Source organism: Lactuca virosa, chromosome 4, assembly GCF_052849685.1.
Source record: "Lactuca virosa cultivar CGN04683 chromosome 4, Lactuca_virosa_CGN04683_v6, whole genome shotgun sequence".
Taxonomy (NCBI): Eukaryota; Viridiplantae; Streptophyta; class Magnoliopsida; order Asterales; family Asteraceae; genus Lactuca; species Lactuca virosa.
Genome location: NC_136429.1, coordinates 350,348,440 through 350,358,862, shown reverse-complemented (window position 1 = coordinate 350,358,862; position 10,423 = coordinate 350,348,440). Strand labels below are relative to the sequence as shown.

The 10,423-nt window shown below is 40.5% G+C and overlaps 1 pseudogene; it reads left to right on the top strand.

The window, feature by feature from the left end:
- The first annotated feature begins 253 nt into the window (after positions 1 to 253).
- On the top strand, positions 254 to 1,057 carry LOC145168957 (RING-H2 finger protein ATL78 pseudogene; annotated as a pseudogene).
- The last annotated feature ends 9,366 nt before the right edge of the window (positions 1,058 to 10,423 follow it).

Sequence of the window (10,423 nt, the reverse complement as noted above, 5' to 3'; positions counted from 1 at the left end):
GGAGATCATATAAATTACAAAGACAATAGATAAATCCCACATGGTGGCTCACATACTATACTAATATCCTCTTTTTTTTGGAGATTATATTTATTACAAAGACAATAGATAAAATCCCAGATGGTGGCTCAAATCCTATACTATATACTCTCTTTCTTTATTATTAAAATACACTAAGCGGGACCCTTCTCTAATCACCCCTCTATATATACCTAAATGTTAGTCATACATGGAATTCTCATCTAAACAAACCTTGATCATTACTCACAAACCACTTAATTACATGTCAAGACTATCTACTGAGCTTTTGGAGAATGAAATGAAGCATTTTATTTCAAGAAAACTTCTACTTGACACGTACTCATACCAACAACCAGCGGCTGCTGTGACAGCTCCATCACCGTCAAGCCCACATACAGAACATAACAACTTTGATGCGAATGTGGTGATGGTGCTGTCGGTGCTGCTATGTGCTCTGGTTTGTTCACTAGCGTTGAACTCGATCATCAGGTGCGTATTAAGATGCACGGGCTTATTTAGATCAGAAAGCAGCGGTAGCCAGGAAAGTACTTTAGTTAAAGCCAACACTGGAATCAAGAAGAAAGCATTAAAGACTTTCCCAACAGTCAGCTATTGGGAAGGACTGAAGCTAGCAGGATTGGACAAGGAATGTGTGATATGCTTGGGTGATTTTTCTACAGGAGAGCTAGTAAAAATCCTGCCCAAGTGCAACCATGGATATCATGTGCGTTGCATCGATAAATGGCTGAGTTCACATTCATCTTGTCCAACTTGCAGGAACTCCTTAGTTGAAACATGTCAAAAGATCGTCACAGGTGGGAATTATAGCGGCATTGCCTCTTCGCAACCACTAGAGAAAGGTCCAAGAAATACTACTATTCTAACCATATTGCCTGTACCACATGAAGGTCTTGTACGAAATTATGAGACGTAACTATAGATCTTCACAAAATGAACAAATCAAATGTAATTACTGCAATTGTTTTAAAAGTCTTTTTTGCTAAACTATATATCAACAAAATACAATTCGTGATCATTTTACTGTAATATATTTTTTTCTACATATAAGTATGTTAACATCTGTATTAAAATAAAAAACTTGTTTTACTAAATAATTAGTAAATAATATAATATCACTACTAGAAACATGGGTTTTAGAGTGGGACGAATCCGTCATTATTCCGTCGCTACTTGTTGTTTGCGATGGATCAGCGACAGATACACTCCATAGGAAATTAAAACGAGGCTAATAACATAGCGAGGGTTTTAGCGATGAATCTGTTTTTCCATCGCCAAATGGTCACTCAATACAATTAGTGAGGACATAGGCGACAAAATTTGTTAACAACATTCCGTCGATGTTCTGTCGCAAATATCCGTTTGTTTTTGTATTCTAACGCTGAAGTCGTTGCAAATATTCAGTCATGTTTTTTCGTTTTCGGTCGCTAATCCCTTCCAAACTTTATACATTATTTTTTTTCATCGCTAATCCGTCACAAAATTCATATATAATTTTTTTTTCCATCGTTGATCCGTCGCAAACATAAAATATCATGATTTTTTCTATTTTGATTCTAAAACAAAAATACCACAATCATTAAATTATTATACAAAAAATATATAAAATAATGATACAACCAAACATTACAATGCCAAAACTATGAAAATATCCAAAAGCATTAACATTACAATGCCAAAACTATCAAAGTTTACCAAAAACATCAAATATCATTCAAAAACAAAAAACAGTTTGTAAATGTTTTACCAGGATATTCAAAAAATCCAAAAACAAAATTGTACACATAACATCAAACTCCCAACAGTTGAGAACATTTTAGCAGCAAGAAATCGAAAGTATGCAAAAGAGGTACCAATAAAAAAAAGTTTAACCTTCAAAATAAGCATCAAAAATTAATTTTTACAAACAAAACTTTAAATAACATTTTAGCTACTTTCTTCATTTTATGTTCATCCAAGCATCCCTAGTTCTCATTAATATAAAACATTATTCAAATCAATCAAAAACATCAAATACCAAATGTTACCAAGATATTCAAAAACATCAAATACCAAAGGTTAACATCATATTAACTATAATTTTCAATTTTCCATCATATTTTGCATCAATTTGTTGTTGTGTGGCATCTATTGTTGTAGCTTTGGCGTCCATTTCCTCACGCATTTGTTGATGGTTAGCTTCCATTTTTGTAGCTTTAGCATCTATTTCCCAATGCATCTCATTTCGTACACGTTCATAGACAACCTAAAGTACAATATCATGATAGGAAACTTTGTGAGTACAATGCCATGATGGGAAACTTTGTAAGTAAAATGCCATGATAGGAAACTTTGTATGTACAGTGCCATAATAGAAAACTTAGTAAGTACAATGCCATGATATGAAACTTTGTAAGTATAATTCCATGATAGGAAACTTTGTAAGTATAATGCCATGATAGGCAACTTTGTGATAGGAAATATTTATAAAGTAGAAAATTAAACGACCCTCTTATGATGTTATTGTAGTAGATGTTCCATACAAAGAGCTCGTTGGATCAGACACATATCTGAATCCATATATTCTTCTTTTCTTGATTCCTCTAGAATCATTACACGATGTTTCATTATCCAAGAGGGGGTGGCAACTAGTATCATCATCATACATAGCTACCATAGCACTTTCATAAGCCTACTATTATAGCAAAAAAAAACACGAAAAACAAAAACATTATTAAATTTGCAATCATATATCGGAAGGAATGGAATGGTTCATTCCATTCCATTACAATCATAACTAAGGAATGGGATGAACCATTTCATAAGCCTCCTACTAGCTAATACTATGTTATGCAGTAATTGAAGACTCAAATTATCATCTTCTTTAAAATAATCATATTTTAGTATTTGTTTTTATAAATAATCAATGATAATGTCACACCCCCGAACCAAGGATGGCGGAAACGTCCGGGGGTGGAGGACTTCATGTATAGTATCATAACAACAAATGCAATAGTGATCAAAGTAAGCACAACCAACACAAATATAATTGAAAAAGTTACATCATTGTATAAGTTTACATGTTTCCAAATCAATTACATTATGTTGACAAAAATAAAATGTTGACGCCTCAACGTCCCATCCTCAAAAGTACTCGTTCACCTGTTTATTGATTTCCTGAGAATACAAGTAGTTTTGAAAAATTGTCAACAATTAAGTTGGTGAGTTCATAAGCTTTTGAATGTAGTGATGAAAACCTTTCCTTTTAACAAGTATGTTTGTTCCAGAAAAATCCAATATTTTCCTTAAAATGTGAATTGCAGCCTTAAATCCAAAGACCAAAATGTACCCGTAATTTCCACGGTTAGAGTAGAACAATGCAAGTTTAAATTGTCATGAACTCGATCGATTTAATGAAATCCCCGTAAATCCTAAGAGTTGTTAATACTTTTTGTGAGCTATTATAACCATACTATGACCTAGATGGCCTGGAACGACGTTCTTCAGGCGTCGGAAACGTTATGACATTTGTCACCCGTAGACCTCGAGGTCCCACTGTAGCTAACAGCAAGGTGTGGGGTGTCAATCCCAATATAGATCTATATACAACTATCACGCTCTCCCTACAAGAGACTCTGGTTACAATGCAGGACTTAAAGTGTATTACTTGTTAAGTAACATGAAGCGAGTGTCTCACGATTTAGTCTTTAACGGATTTACATGTAGTGAATGAAAACTCTTTATCTTTGTGTAAATGAAACCTTTAGTAATGAACTTTGTCATGTAAGTGTATCATAAACTATACCTATTATAGTTTATCAAATAATGGTAGTAGTGAACATAAACTATATTTACAGTAGTTTATCAAAATGTTTGTATGCTATGGATATAAACTTTGTTTAAAACAATAATTTAATTACCATACTTGTGGAGGTAAAAATCCATTTGTTTTCTGATGTATGTCAATACACTAAGACGCAATGACATATAATGTAAAAACATATATTCACATAATGATACACACCTTGCTCAACAAGTTACAAGGTGCAAATGAAATTGATAGCATTTTTCTAGTATTAACATTTCTATTACTGTTCTTAGAAAATTTATAGAAAAATCATCCAAGGTCCAAATCAGAATCTGTAAATTCTGAGAGTTTTGAAAATGAGTCAAGTTTGTTCATAAATTTTATTATGATTTTTAGTGACCTCCAACTTGAGTGAAAAGGTCCTTAATCACAGACGGGTCCGGATTTGTTCTGGAAATGACAGACAGTTTTGTAAAAATCACCATAATTTGTAGACAAATCGTATGGAGATGTGCAAGTAGTCATTTTAAAGGTATGAACCTGAACTATTTGCACCTAATACAGTTTTGAAAACTAAAATGTTTAAGTTGACCAAAACAGTCCGTTAATGGAGATGAACTTTTCTGATGAAGGCTGTTAAATGAGTTTAGTTGTGTTCTTGGTGTTTTAACTTGTATTCTCCCCCTTAAAACTTAAGAAAAACATGAAAAGATAGGGGTATGAACTCACCTTGTGTGTTCTTAGTGGATGGATGTTGAAGAAAAGAAGTGTTCTACTCAAGAACACTAAGAAGATGCCTTGGAAGTTCGAAGATCTAACACGAATGTGATAATGTTTGCGTAAGATATCTATGCTTGGAAGAAGGCCCTCGAATCTCGAATTTTAGTGAGAGAATTGAGAGAGAAAACGTGTTTAATCTTTGGTGGAAGAATGAGAAAATGAGAGAGAGTGTTAGGAGAGAGGATAGATTTCAGCCTTAGACAAGGAATGGGGTTGGGAAATGATGGGAAAAGGACGATGAATGACCAGGTATGGTGGGGGGTGTGGGCTGGTCATGGAGTGGGTGTGGGTGGTTGCTTGTGTCATAAACTAAAGTAAAGTCAACACTCCACCTCAAGTACTTCACCCACTCTTCTTGGATAAGATTTACACTAAAAACGTGATTATTCATGAAGTATGGGGTTTTATATGTTAAAACATGATTTCGGGTGAAAATCCCACGCAAAAATAGTGAAAAACGGGCCTAAAATGAAGTTGTGGTCGAAAACCGGGTGGAAAATGGAAAATCCGAAGTTATGGCGTGGTTCCGGTCTTAGCAGCCCTTGATCCGCCGTGGTGGTTTAGTTGGTGAATTGGATCCGAGGTAGGAGAGGCTGCGGTCCGAGCAGGTACAACAGGCGGATTCGTCAGGAGGGACCGAAGGCGGGGTCAGGTGCGGTGCTCAGTTGCGGGTGCGGTTCAGCGCTCCGGTCTACAGCGGCCTCGGTCCTCAGTAGTTCCAGTGCTTAGTCATTGCGGTTCGATGGCTGAGGTTCGATGGCTGCGGCTGCTGAAAGGGACTTCGGTCTTGGTTCTTGGGGCTTCGGCTCAAGGAGGGTTTGGTCCCTATAGAGGGACTTCAGCCCTAAAAGGTTAATTTCCAAGGTATGATCCTGTTTCGAGTGGTTTTTCACCAAGTCAAGTGTCGGGATGCCCCAAATGACTACAAAACTCAAAAGAGGTTTTGAGAGAGATTTGGGAGAGATTTCACGTTCTTGGAGAGATTTCTCATACGGAGAGAGATTTGGGAGAGATTTCACATTCTTGGAGAGATTTCTCATACATAGAGAGATTTGGGAGAGATTTCACATTCTTGGAGAGATTTCTCATACAGAGAGATATTTGGGAGAGATTTCACATACTTGGAGAGATTTGGGAGAGATTTGAGATACTTGGAGAGATTTGGGAGAGATCCCTTTTTGTGGCCTTTTTGGGTGTTTGGCTTTGAAATGCAAGGTCCGCAAACCCCGTTTAGCCATGTTTAAGAGTCTTACACACCCCCGAAGGGTATGTAATAGTGTTTATCGCTTTGCTACCTCACTTACCCCGATTAGGGTTCAAGAAATCTAAAAGTACAAACTTTTCAAGTGATAATTTCTTATTAAAATAGTGAGTAGTACAGTAATTTCATAAAGTGAACCCTAGTATACAAGAGTTAGTAGAGTTGACGGGTTTGACTTGTTGACTTTATTTGACTTTGACTGGACCGGAATTTGACGATTGTCACATCATCCACCCGTTAGAAGGAAATTTCGTCCCGAAATTAGCTTTTTGACTGTGACTTCAAGAATTTGGGAAGAGATGTGGATACTTTTGTTTCATCTGATCCTCGCGTTCCCAGGTGAATTCGGGTCCTCGCTTTGCGTTCCAGCGGACCTTCACAATGAGAATACGACTTTGCTTTGTTCTTTTGATCTCTCGATCCATGATTTCTACCGGTTCTTCCACGAAGTGGAGACTCTCGTTGATTTCAATTTCGTCGAGAGGTATCACGAGGGTCTCGTCGGATAGACATTTCTTTAAGTTCGATACGTGGAAGGTAGGATGTACGTTATTAAGTTCCTGTGGTAGGCGAAGCTTGTAAGCTACTGGGCCAATCCTAGCGAGGATCTCGAATGGTCCGATCTATCTAGGATTCAGTTTTCCTCGTTTGCCGAAACGTATTAAACCCTTCCAGGGTGAGACCTTTAATAGCACGCGATCCCCAACCTGGAATTCCAAGGGCTTTCGTCTGTTATCCGCGTAACTTTTCTGTCTGTCTCTAGAAGCTTTTAACCGTTCTCGGATTTGAACTATCTTCTCTGTAGTTTTCCTTATTATCTTCGGGCCAGTGAGGGTGCTATTAGGGACTTGTCCTTTAGCTAGTTGCGTGTCACCCACTTCAGCCCAGCATAGAGGTGACCTGCACTTGCGGCTATAGAGGGCTTCAAATGGTGCAACCTTGATGCTAGTGTGATAACTGTTATTGTACGAGAATTCGAAAAGTGGTAAGTGGATATCCCAAGATTTACCAAAGTCTATCACACACGCTCTAAGCATGTCTTCTAGCGTCTGAATGGTCCTCTCACTTTGCCCGTCGGTTTGTGGGTGATAGGCTGTACTCATGTCCAACCTAGTTCCCAAGGACTTCTGAAGTGATTTCCAGAATCGCGAGGTAAATCGAGTATCCCTGTATGAGATAATGGATTTTGGCACGCCATGCAGTCGTACAACCTCTTTGATGTACGTCCTAGTCAGTTTCTCCATCTTGTCGGTTTCTTTTATCGGTAGGAAGTATGCCGATTTGGTCAATCTGTCTACGACTACCCATATGGTATCAAGTCCGCCCGTGGTCTTGGGTAGCTTGGTTACGAAGTCCATGGTTATCCGTTTCCACTTCCAATCAGGTATATCGGGTTGTTGTAGAAGTCCTGAGGGTTTCTAATATTCTACTTTGACCTTTGCGCAAGTCAAACACTTGCCTACATAGGTAGCAATTTCGGCTTTCATGTTTGGCCACCAGTACAACTTTTTGAGATCCAGATACATCTATCCGAACCTGGGTGGATGGAGTATCGAGTCTTGTGTGCTTCGTTCATGATGACGTCTCGGAAACCACCGAACTTCGGTGTCCAGATTCGGTTCACGAGGTAACGAACTCCATCGTCTTTGACTGCTAAGTTTTTATCCATTCCTCTTAGTGCCTCACCCGTCACATTTTCCGGTTGTAGGGCCTCCAGCTGAGGCTCTTTGATTTGTGTGGACAGGTGTGAATGGATTGTCATCGTTAATGACTTTACTCGGTGCCCCGAGTATTCCTTTCCACTTAAGGCATCCGCTACTACGTTTGCCTTACCTGGGTGATAACGAATCTCACACTCGTAATCGTTCAGTAGTTCTACCCATCGTCTCTGCCTCATGTTGAGCTCCTTTTGATTGAGAATGTGTTGAAGGCTCTTGTGGTCCGTAAAGACAGTACATTTTGTTCCGTAAAGGTAGTGCCTCCAGATCTTTAGGGCGAACACTACTGCTCCCAATTCGAGGTCATGCGTGACGTAGTTGACCTCGTGCGTTTTCAACTGCCTCGATGCATAGGCAATGACCTTACCTCGCTGCATTAATACACACCCAAGCCCCTGGTTTGATGCGTCGCAGTAGACTACAAAGTCTTCGTTTCCTTCTGGCAGAGACAGGATTGGTGCGCTGCACAGGGCTTGTTTTAACGTTTGAAAGGCAGCTTCTTGTTTATCTTCCCATTTAAACATCACACCTTTTTGAGTCAAGGTGGTGAGCGGTTTAGCGATCTTGGAGAAGTTTTGGATGAATCTTCGGTAGTATCCAGCAAACCCCAAGAACTGTCGGATTTCCGTTGGTGTTGTAGGTGCTGACCAGTTCTCGATTGCCTTGATTTTGGAGGGGTCCACATGTATCCCTTTCTCACTGACCACATGGCCAAGGAAATCCACTTCTCGGATCCAGAATTCGCACTTAGAGAATTTAGCATAAAGCTTCTCAGCTCTCAACGTCTCCAGCACCTGTCGTAGGTGTTGGCGATGCTCTTCCTTGCTTCGTGAGTAGACCAAAATGTCGTCGATGAACATGATGACGAACTTGTCTAAGTAGGGTCGACACACTCGATTTATCAGGTCCATGAATACCGCAGGTGCGTTGGTTAACCCGAAGGGCATTACTACAAACTCGTAGTGCCCATAGCGAGTTCTGAAGACTGTCTTGGGGATATCTTCTTCTTGAACTCGCAGCTGATGGTAACCCGACCTCAGATTGATTTTTGAAAAGTAGTTTGCTCCTTGAAGTTGGTCGAAGAGGTCATCGATTCGAGGTAGAGGGTATCGGTTTTTGATGGTAAGCTTATTTAACTCACGGTAGTCGATGCACATACGAAAGGATCCGTCCTTCTTCTTCACAAACAGGACCGATGCTCCCCAAGGTGTAAAGCTCGGCCTGATGAACCCTTTGCTTAATAGCTCGTTCAATTGGCTGGACAATTCTTGCATTTCTGCCGGCGCTAGGTGGTATGGAGCTTTGGCTACTGGGGTAGCTCCGGGAACCAAGTCGATTCGGAATTCGACTTGCCGTGCGAGGGGTACGCCTGGAAGGTCTTCAGGAAATACATCGGGAAAGTTGCACACTTCTGGAATGTCTTTGATATCCTTCATCTCTTGTTTCTTATCTACTACGTGGGCTAAGAAGGCGTGGTATTCCTTTCGGAGATACTTTTGAGCCTTGACGCAAGAGATGATTTGTAAGTTTGCACTGGGTTTATCACTGTAGATGAGAAGGGTTTCGCCACTTGGTAGATTGAGGCGAACGGCCCTTTCGTAACATAGAATGTCGGCACGATGAGAACTTAACCAATCCATACCGATGATTATGTCGAAACTTGTTATTGTTACCGGCATTAGGTCGATTTTAAATGAATGATTATCTAGAGTGAGGGTACACCCTGAGTATATATCGCTAGCGCGCTCTGCCTTTCCGTTTGCCATTTCTACGACGTATGTGTCTTTTAGTAAGTGGGGATCTTGTTTAAGTAAATGTTTGAATTGATGGCTCACAAAACTCCTCTCCGCTCCACTATTGAAGAGTATGCATGCATATGAGTTATTGAGAAGAAACGTACCAGTAACCACCGTGGGGTCCTTGATTGCTTCTCCATGTCCTATAGCCAGGACTCTCCCCACACCTCCAACATTAGTGGTTTGTGCCTTTGGGAAGTTTCTTTTGAAGTTCCTTGTCTCCCCACAGCCGTAACAGGTTTGACTAGCCCCGTATTGGTGATTTGAGTGATTGGTTGGGCTGGCGCCCTACAGAAGCGAGCGGTATGCCCCTTCTTGTTGCAATTTTTGCAGTGCATTTCCCGACAAGCACCGGTGTGGTGGAAATTACACTTGTTGCACTTGGGAAGGTTTTCAGCATATTGCCTCTGTGGTGTTGGGGTGGCAGGGGTAGTGGCAGCGTGGACAACAACTGTCTGTTGCTTTTTGGTGGAGTCTGGCACCGACTGCTTCTTTTTGTTATCCCATAATTTCCTCTTGTTGTTCCCTCGTCGTGCTTGATCGGAGGTGGTTGTCACAGTGGCATGGCTGGCCCGATGATCAATGAGTTGTTGTGCTAACTCCTTGGCACTCTCGTAAGCAGTTGGCCGTGAGGCCAAAACACTATCTTGTATTGGGGCAGACAACCCCCAGAGATATCGTTCCACCTTTTTGCTTTCCGGCGTAACCATTGCTGGAAAGAGGAGTGCCAGGTCATTGAATCGGGCAGTGTAAGCTGTGAGGTCAGTGCCCTTCATTTTGAGACTCCACAGTTCTTGTTCTAATTTGTGCACCTCCCCCCGTGGGAAATACTCCTTCAGCATCATGGTTTTCCAATCTTCCCAGCTTATCGAATTTAAACCAGGGAGAGTTAGGGATTTTACGTGGCCATTCCACCAGGTAAGAGCCCTGCCGGTGAGAGTTCGAGCTGCGAATTTGACTTTGTTGGCTTCAGAACATGCACAGATTTCAAAGACGGATTCGGTCCTTTCGAACCACTGCATCAATTCGATGACTCCCCCGC